The sequence below is a fragment of the Dromiciops gliroides genome, chromosome 3, assembly GCF_019393635.1.
Source record: "Dromiciops gliroides isolate mDroGli1 chromosome 3, mDroGli1.pri, whole genome shotgun sequence".
Taxonomy (NCBI): domain Eukaryota; kingdom Metazoa; phylum Chordata; class Mammalia; order Microbiotheria; family Microbiotheriidae; genus Dromiciops; species Dromiciops gliroides.
This window is the reverse complement of record NC_057863.1, coordinates 144,798,182-144,807,557: the sequence shown is the minus strand read 5'-3', so window position 1 is coordinate 144,807,557 and position 9,376 is coordinate 144,798,182.

Below are 9,376 nucleotides of genomic sequence, written 5' to 3'. Positions count from 1 at the left end.
TATTCCTTTATTCTCTTTTTTATTATAAGACTTTAAAAAACACTTCCATTTTATATGCTAGGTAGAAATATGGTTCAATATTTCCACTCTCCTCCCTCACCTTAACACATAACTTTGTTTGAATGACAAGATGACAAAATGTGACACTCAAACCTTAGTCTCATATAACTTGAGTTAGAAGTAATTCCACTGTTCAACAAAATATGAAAGTAATCTTCACGGCAACATACACAACAAAGTCACCTAGCAACTGCTTAAAAGCGTTCAGGAGCAAGATCCTATATAACACTTGTTGAGAGAACTCATTGTACTTTCGGTAAACTTTTAAGATTTTCTTGCTGATCATCTTGTCATGATTTAAAATTGTCTGTTTCTATCCTTTACCACAAAAAAGAAAACATAAAGTACTTATTCCTCAACTAGACTTAAAAATAATTAAAGGAACTTATCTTATCCTCTGAGTCTTGTGCCTGCAACAGAACTTCATATTAAATTGATTTAAAACTTTTCCCCATTCTAGTTGTCTTTCTTGACCACCCTCATCTTATCAAAGTTTGTTCCAAACCATAACAGGTGGTCTTATAATGGTAAAATAAACATTACATAAGATTATCACTTCTTTATTCTTATAAATTTGTTATATCCCATCCCAACTCAAAACTGTATTATTATTTTTGGGGGCAATGAGGGTTATGTGACTTGCCCAAGGTCACACAGCTGGTAAGTGTCAAGTATCTGAGGCAGGATTTGAACTCAGGTCCTCCTGAATCCAGGGTCATCATTTTTGTTATTGTTATTAGTTTCTGGTAATATTTTAACTCTTGTTTAAATGGATTCTCCATCATACTTGTGAAATTAATTTTTGATTCTAAATGCATGACTTTACATTTATCTTCATTAAATTCATAAAACCTAGGACCCTGAACTGAAGAGACTTGGAAATAGCAATTCTCCAAAGTCATGAGTCCTTTTTCCAGGCATACCTGGAGGCCGTTATCTTGGGGGATAATTAATTTCATAGGAGAGATCTACCACATCCTCATCCCCACCAGGAACAACTGCTGACCAATTATCACCAACAGAAAGATAAGCACAAGAACCCAGGTATAGAAGCTTCCCACCCAGTCTTACTTCTTTTCCAGCTCTCACAGCCATAATTTGGAGAAGCAATTTATTTTGAGAAGGTGCTAACAATACCTAACAACTGCCAACAAACTGCTATTCAGAGAAAAGTAAAGCTAAGCCAGCTAAATTGAGGGAGAACAAGGAGTTAAGATGTGCCCACCCACCACCAACACCTTGACTAACACTTCTTGTTAGACTCTGATCAGACAAGCCAGAATCCTAAACCAAAAACATTTTGGAATGCTGATAGTTACAGTCCATTGTCTTCAAACAGCTGCATGTAAAATAATATTTACATTTTAAAACATTTTTGATTTCTACATTTCCTATTTCCTTAAGCAAATTTTATATAGTTTATATATGTGCACTCATGAAAAACATATTTCCATATTAGTCATGTTGTGAAAGAAAACAGACTTTAAAAAAAGAACCCAAAGAATAACAAAGAAATCATATTTTTCAATATGTATTCAGAATACATCATTTTTTTGAGGTGGATATAATTTTTCATCAAGAGACGTCCAGAATTTTCTTAGATCATTGTATTGCTAAGAGTAGCTAAGTCATTCAAAGTTGATTACTGTACAATATTGCTGTTAGTGTGCACAATATTCTCCTGATTTTGCTCACTTCACTTTGGAACTGTTCCTATAAGTCTTTCCAGGTTTTTCTGAAAGCATTCTACTCATCATTTCTTAAAACATAACAATATTCCAGGACAATCATATATGACAAATTGTTCAAACATTCTCTTCCATTTCCAATTATTTTCTACCACAAAAAGGTACTATAAATATTTTTTTTACATATATACCCATTCCTCACTCTTTTTGTTCCATCTCTTTAGGACCCAGACCTGGGTAAGGTAGGTGGTGCCAGGGTTAGAGCACCAGCCCTCAAGTTGGGAGGAATTGAGTTCAAAATCTGACCTCAGAGACTGACTAGTTGTGTGACCCTGTCATGTCACTTTATCCCAATTGTCAGAAACATTCAGGACCACGTCAAGTTATCCTGATAATATATCTTGCCACTGGAGCCAGATGGCTCTGGAGGAGAGAGTGAAGCTAGTAACTTTGCAGTCCTACCTCTCTTAAAACCAATTCACTGCAAATCATGACATCTGCAATGGTCCACTCTAAGAACAAATAACAAAAAAAACAACAAAAATAAGGATACAGACCTAGTAGTGGCATTATTTTATGAAATGTTATGCCAGGTTTATAGCCCTTGTCCATAGCTCCAAATTGCTTTCCAGAATAGTTGAGTCAATTCATAGATCCATAAACAGTTTATTAGTGTAATGATTTCCCCATATTCTCTCCCAGCATTTGACATTTTCTCTTTTTTGTTATATTAGCCAGTCAGACAGGTGGGAGGTGGTACTTCAGATTTGTTTCAATTTCTATTTCTCTAATCAAAAGTGACTTAGAGTACTTCTTCATATGTCTATAGATGGATATATTTTTTCTTCTGAAAACTGCCTTATCATATCATTTGACCATTAATAAATTAATGAATAACTTGTATTCTTACAAATTTGAGTCAGTTTTCTATGCAATTGAGATATGAATCATTTATTAGAAAAACTAGCTATAGACCCCCTGTTTTCTGCTTTCTTTCCAATTCTGGCCCTATTGCTTTTTTGTCTATGAATTTTTTCAATTTATTGTAATAAGAGTTATTTATTTTACATCCCAAAATGCTATCACTAAATGGTTCATAAATTCCTCTCTTATCAATATATCTAATAGATTAACTGTTCAATTCTCTCCTAATTTGCTTATGGTATCACTGTATATATAAATTTTGTAATCTACTTTGTGATTGGCTTCTGTTTTGGGGGAAGTTCATCCTATACACATTCAGTTATAATTAATAACTCTGTCTTTACTTCCATCCAACCTTTGCATCTGTTTAACTGTCTCTTTTATTTCATTTTATGTCTCTTCAAAATTGTTATGATTCTGAATACCACCTCCCTCTAATTTGCTCTCCTTTTTATCAGCCTTCTGCTCATTCTCTTGTCCCTGTACCTTCTGATTTCATGGTAGGGTAAGATATATTTCTATACCCAACTGAATGTGTATGTTATTTATTCTTTGAACCAGGTCCAATGAGAGTAAACTTCAAATGTTATCTGCCACCATGCCCATTTTCCCCTCCTCCATAAAACCTCTTTTATGTCTCTTATATAAGATAATTTAACCTATTCCAACTCTTTCCTTCCCCATCTCTCAAAACATTTTTTATCCCTTTAATTTTATTTTAGTTTTATATATTATCCCATATTAGAAAACTCACACCCATGCCTTCTTTTATAATAATGATAAAGCTCTTAGGAGTTACAAGTCTCATTTTCCCATGTACTAATATAAAATGTTTAACCTTATTAAGTCCCTTATGATTTCTCTTTCTTGGTTACCTTTTTATGCTTCTCTTGAAACTTGTATTTGAAAACTAAATTTTCTATTCAACTTTTTTTTTCATCATAAATGCTTGAAACCCCCGCCCCCCAAGGATTAGATATAATTTTGCTGGCTATGTGATTCTTGGTTGTAATCCTAGCTCCATTGCCCTCTGGAATATCATATTCTAATCTTTTAGTATAGGTGTTGAAAAATCTCATGTTATCCTGACTTTGGCTCCATGATATTCATCTTGTTTCTTTCTCACTAGTGGCAATATTTTGTCCTTCACCCCCATGGGAACCCTGGAATTTAACTGTAAGTTTTTGTGTGTTTGTTTGTTTGTTTTGGCCTGGGAGTTTTCACTTTCAGGAGATGACCGATAGACTTTTCAATTTCAATTTTTCTTTTTAATTATAAAATATCAGAACAATGCTCCTTGAAAATTTCTTGAAAGATGATGTTTAGGATCTTTTTAAATTATGATTTTCAGGTAGTCCAATAATTTCTAATTTAACTATTTTACATCTATTTTCCAAATCAGTTATTTCTTCAAAGAGATATTTAACATTTTCTTCTGTTTTATTATGATTATGATTAATTACTATTATTATTTTGCAGGGCAATGAGGTTTAAGTGCCTTGCCCATGGTCACACAGCTAGAAGGTGTCAAGTGTCTAAGGCTGGATCTGAAACCAGTTCCTCCTGAATTCAGGACTGGTGTTTTATCCTCTGTGCCACCTAGCTTCACCCATTATTTTCATTTTGTTTACTTTTCATTTTGTTTACTGGTATTCCATGGAGTCATTAGCTTCCACTTGCCCAATTCTAACTATTAAGGAATTATTTTCTTCATTGAGTTTTTTTACCACATTTTTCACTTGGCCATTTTGTTGTTCTTCATTTTGTTTGCTCATTTTCCAATATATTTCTTGATTTTTAACTTTATGTTAAAGTTTGGCTCTGCCCATCACATTGATGGAGCACTGCCCCAAACTTTATGTCTTTTATGCTTTTCTTTTCAGAGGTAGTTCTAAGGGTCTGTAAATTTTCAGTTTTTCAAGTTGGTATGATCAAAGGAAAGGTGTGGTCACTGTTCTTCTGGCCTGTCCTATAGTCTGTGAGCATCCCACAAGCACTCTTTTTCAACCTGGAACTATGTCCAGCACCCTTCCTTCTGCTGGCACTCCTCATCACTTTGGGACTATGAAACAGTACTGTGTATGGGCAACAGAGTCCTGCTTTCAGTGCTATCAAAGGGCCCCATGAATCTCCTTCTGTCTAGTTGTGCAAACCTGCTTACTGTATGTGGGCTAAGAATGCCAGAATCCATCACCTCCGATTCTTTCACTCACAAGGCTCACTGCTGACCTGCACTTAACTCTCAGTCCAGTAAGATAGATCTTTCCTGGTGACCTCTGTGATAAAATAATTGGATTTGGCACTAAAGACTGATTTGGAGTTGATTGAATTGGGTGAGACTGAGAGACTGACTGAGAATTGTAAAGAATTAATTGTTATTTGAGGTTTTTATGCCTCAGCACTCACTGGCCTGGGGCTCCGCAAACCACATGGTGCTCCACCCACTGGTTATAGCTGTTGCCATGGCGCTGGCACCTCACATCATCACCACTCGCTGATGTCTACATGGGCCTGGCAAAATTATAATGATCAGAAGCCTAGTGAGGGCAGTCATGTGACTGTCAGAGCAGCCATCCCATTGGCTGGGGCTGTGTGGGGTTTTTCTGGGATTGGGGGAGGAGAATTGTGCATTCTAGTTGGACACTGGAAGGCAACAGGAGTTCTGCTACATATTCTCAGCTGATTCCTGGGCAGTGGTATCTTTTCAGGTTGTATAATTTCCCTTTCCCCATTTTATTTCCTTTCCTTTAATCCTACTGATCCTGTTTGTGGATTTGGTTTTGTTTGTTTGTTTGTTTTGTTTAAGTTTGTTCTTGTTAAAATAAATCCTGCTTTGTTTTGAGGGAGGCTGCCAGTCTCCTTCCTTGCCCCAATATTGTAGCGAGCCGCTTAGCTAACTCTCCCCAATTAAAAAATTGGTCTCTACAGAATCTAACCAAGGTTGACTAAATTGATACCACACCTGGCTGGCCCTGAATGGGGTGTTGTTCTCAGAGGCTGTGGACTATGACATCAACAGGAGACCACCCTCAACCAATCAGCTTGAAGGAGCTCCCCTTCCGGGAAAGGAGACAAGAAGTAGGAAGGTGAGGCTGGCTCCCTGGCTTGGCACTTTTTGTGCCGGGATTTCAGGTTGGTGGCAGAGAGAGAGAAAGAGGAAAGGAGATAGGTTTTTCTTGTGTTACTGTACTCCATGTGTTGTCTTTGCTCTTTAATAAATACTTAAAAGCCTAAACTCTTGCTGAATTTATCAGTAAATCTTAGCTAGTTTCCCCCAAACACTTAGGGGCAAGTAGGGACCCACATTAGATTTTAAACATCACAAGTCCTAAGTGGTTTTATTTTAGAAAAGTGTTTTACTCCATTCTTTTGTTGGTTCTGCCACTTCAGTTTTCATTTTGAGGTGTTATTTTAATGTTGTTTGAATGGAAATTTTGGAGAACTCAAGTAAGTCTCTGCCTTTATTCAGTTATATTGGCTCCCACTTTGTACACATTTGTAATGGCCCAGACTGAGAAAATCACCCTCTTTCCTGCTTACCTCTTCACGTTGTATCCAAATGGTGAAGATCACAGCTTATCCATAGATCAGGCTCAATGAAATGAACCAATCATAGAGGAAAGCTGCCCTTCCTTTACTCTCTGTTTTTCTAAAGCTCTGAAATATGACCCAGGGAAATTTGCTTCTATCTTTGGCCTTCTCAGTTTCAGGTTTGGATTGTGAATCTTGTCACATCTAAATTAGCTGAGAGAGCACTTCTCTTTTGTTTGCCAAATTCATAACAGTGATATGATTGGATTATCACTATGCAATTTCTATCCCTCTAGCATTTTTGTTTCCAAGATCTTCCTATCAGGTATGAAATTAAAATAAAAATTAACTTTATTAATCTTTATCTCTATATGTTTTCTCTTTTCTCTCTTCTCTCAATAAAATTAAGACAAGTTGAGACTTGTCTACTTGCTTTATATACATACTGATTTATTCACTGTCTTTTCACACTGTAAAAATTTATTTGCCTTTTTTAAGTCTTTTTAAAATAAACTTGTTTATCAGATATATAGCCTATTCACCTGTTTTATTCAAAAAATGGTTTAAGTTTCTGCTAATCTTGAAAATCCATATTTTTTTCATTGTTGGCAGTGTGGTTTTAAGGATATCTTATCTGGTGATGAAAGATAATTTTCTTGTCTATGTTGAATATTTGGTTCATTTTCCTATTATTTCCTCTTAATTTTTGGCTTTCTTTTTTACATTTTCTCTTCTTAATTGCATTGTGAATTTAGGTAGAAAAGAAATGGGAAAAATCAGAAAAAATTGGAAATTTAGTGTCCTATAATCAACACAAGGATAACAATATGAGCTGTTGTCTAATTCATTTTGATATTTTTTTTCGACTTAAATCTCACTTATTGTTTTCTTCTATCAATTACTTTTTCTAGGCAAATCTTTTCACAAATAGTCTTAGTCTTCTTACTTTATTCTTTTCCCTCCTTTATTAGACTAAACTTAACAAATTTCTTAATATGATTTAAACATGACTCTTTAATTCACAGGGAAACTGCTGAGTTGAATAAGCAAAATCTTTCAACAAGATGGACTATCTCAGTTCTCACAGTATATTTCAAAGGGTCACAAAAGGGGCATAGGTTGCAGCTGGTCATCATGCTTTAAAAGAAGCCAAGAGCAAAGGGAAACAGGGCAAGGCTATTAAGAATTAGAAGAGATTCGGGGGTCAAAGTAAGCAATAGTTTAGACCTGGGTGGGCTGCCAATTTCTAGGCTTGCAAATTTAGTGAGAGTCAGAATAGCAATGAGTCAGAAGACAAACGGCCTGGTATACTCAGAAGAGCACAGGTTTGGAGTCAAAGAGTTCAAATCTTATTAAGTACTACCTGCATAACATTGAACAATTTACTTCTCCATGGACCTTAATTTACTCACCTAAAACAAAGCATCAGGGCTAGATAATCCTTTATAATTCCTTTTAGGTATACATTCTCTGATTCAATAAATAAAAACCAAGACAAAGAAAATATATTTTGAAGGGTCACTTATTTGCCCTCAAATTAATAATCAGAGATAAAATAACATAGTATATTTTAATTACATCTTTATAATTTTCATATATGTATAATTATACATGTATATGTATATTTACTGTATGTTACATTTTATATGTATGTAACCCAGGAGGTCAGATAACATTTCATGGGGGGAAAAATCATTGAAGAAATGCCAAATCTTAGCCTCAGAATGAGTATATCCTGGTCCTTTAAAATCCCTTTTAATATGTAATACCTATGTCTGTAGTCAGAAACAATCTCCTGAGCACTTTGGGCACTTCTATAAGTCTATAAATAATAAAGAAAGTGCTGACCTGCATTGGTAACAGGGTTTTCTTGGTCAGTTGGTATAGTGCCTCATCTCAACAAAATCAAAGTTCTAGTCCCTATGTATGTGTTCAGAGGAAGGAAAAGGAATCAGTATGAGGCAGAGAGAGAAAGATGGGAACAGAGAGAGTAATAAGTGAGGATTTGATTCTAATTTAGAGAAACTGATAGAATAACTGAGTCTGACAGTCAGCAGGGAAAGAAAAAACTAAAAAGCTTACAGGAAGGCTCTCTTTGGGAGGTACCCATATAAGAGTGCAACATAGATGTCAAATTGTGTGTGTGTGTGTGTGTGTGTGTGTGTGTGTGTGTATGTGTGTGTTCAAGCCCATAGTAAAGAGATGAAGAGACTTTCATTTTTAGGAATTTTAAAGTCAGATTTAAGAGCAAGCTACTACCTGAGTTAGGGGAAAGTATCAATCCTCTTTCCAGGAAACTATGACGCCACACTGTAACCCTTGAATTATTAAGTGAAGTTTACTTTTAGGGTAAGGCAGATGGCCATTGATTTTAAGAACTCCTCCTACTGGCAAAATATGCCTGTTTAATATTATATGACCTTTCTTTTAATGAGGGAAGTGTTTTTTTTTTTCATTTCACAATTAGAGAAAGGTTAAAATGTTAATATTATTTTAGAAGAACATTTGTTTTTTTCTGGGCCATGGTGGTTAATTGACTTGCCCAGGGTCACACAGCAAGTACGTGTCAAGTGTCTGAGGCCGGATTTGAATTCAGGTACTCCTGAACCACCTAGCTTCTCCCTAGAAGAACACTTTAATAAATGAGTTTGATTTAGATAAAATAACTAAACTGAATTAACTGTGAGAGATACAAAAATAAATGAAATAAAGACCCTGCCCTCATGTATCTTTTAGTTAAGTGGAGAGATATATCTATGGCATTGTCTATGACATTACTGTGTTATATATTATATATAACAGATATATATTATATAATAAAGTAATAGTATATACATATACATAAAGACACAGACACATACAGAGACAGATTGCAAAAAATGCAGGGAAGTGGGGTAGATTTCTTAACAAGAAAAGTCTTCATCTGGACTTAGCATTGAGTAATATCTTGAAGGACAGCAGTATTAGAGGGAGTATTTTAGGAATCAGAAGTGATATAGAAGGGGGTAGAGTAAAGATCAGAGAGGAAAGGCAGTAACTCACCTAAGCTCTAGAATAATGCATCAAAATGAATTTTAGAGCAGAAGAATAAATGAAAGGATGGGATGAAGCAATTTCTAGTATGAGCCAACTTAGAAGGTCATCAAGGAAAAAAATTCAATGCATGAAAACGT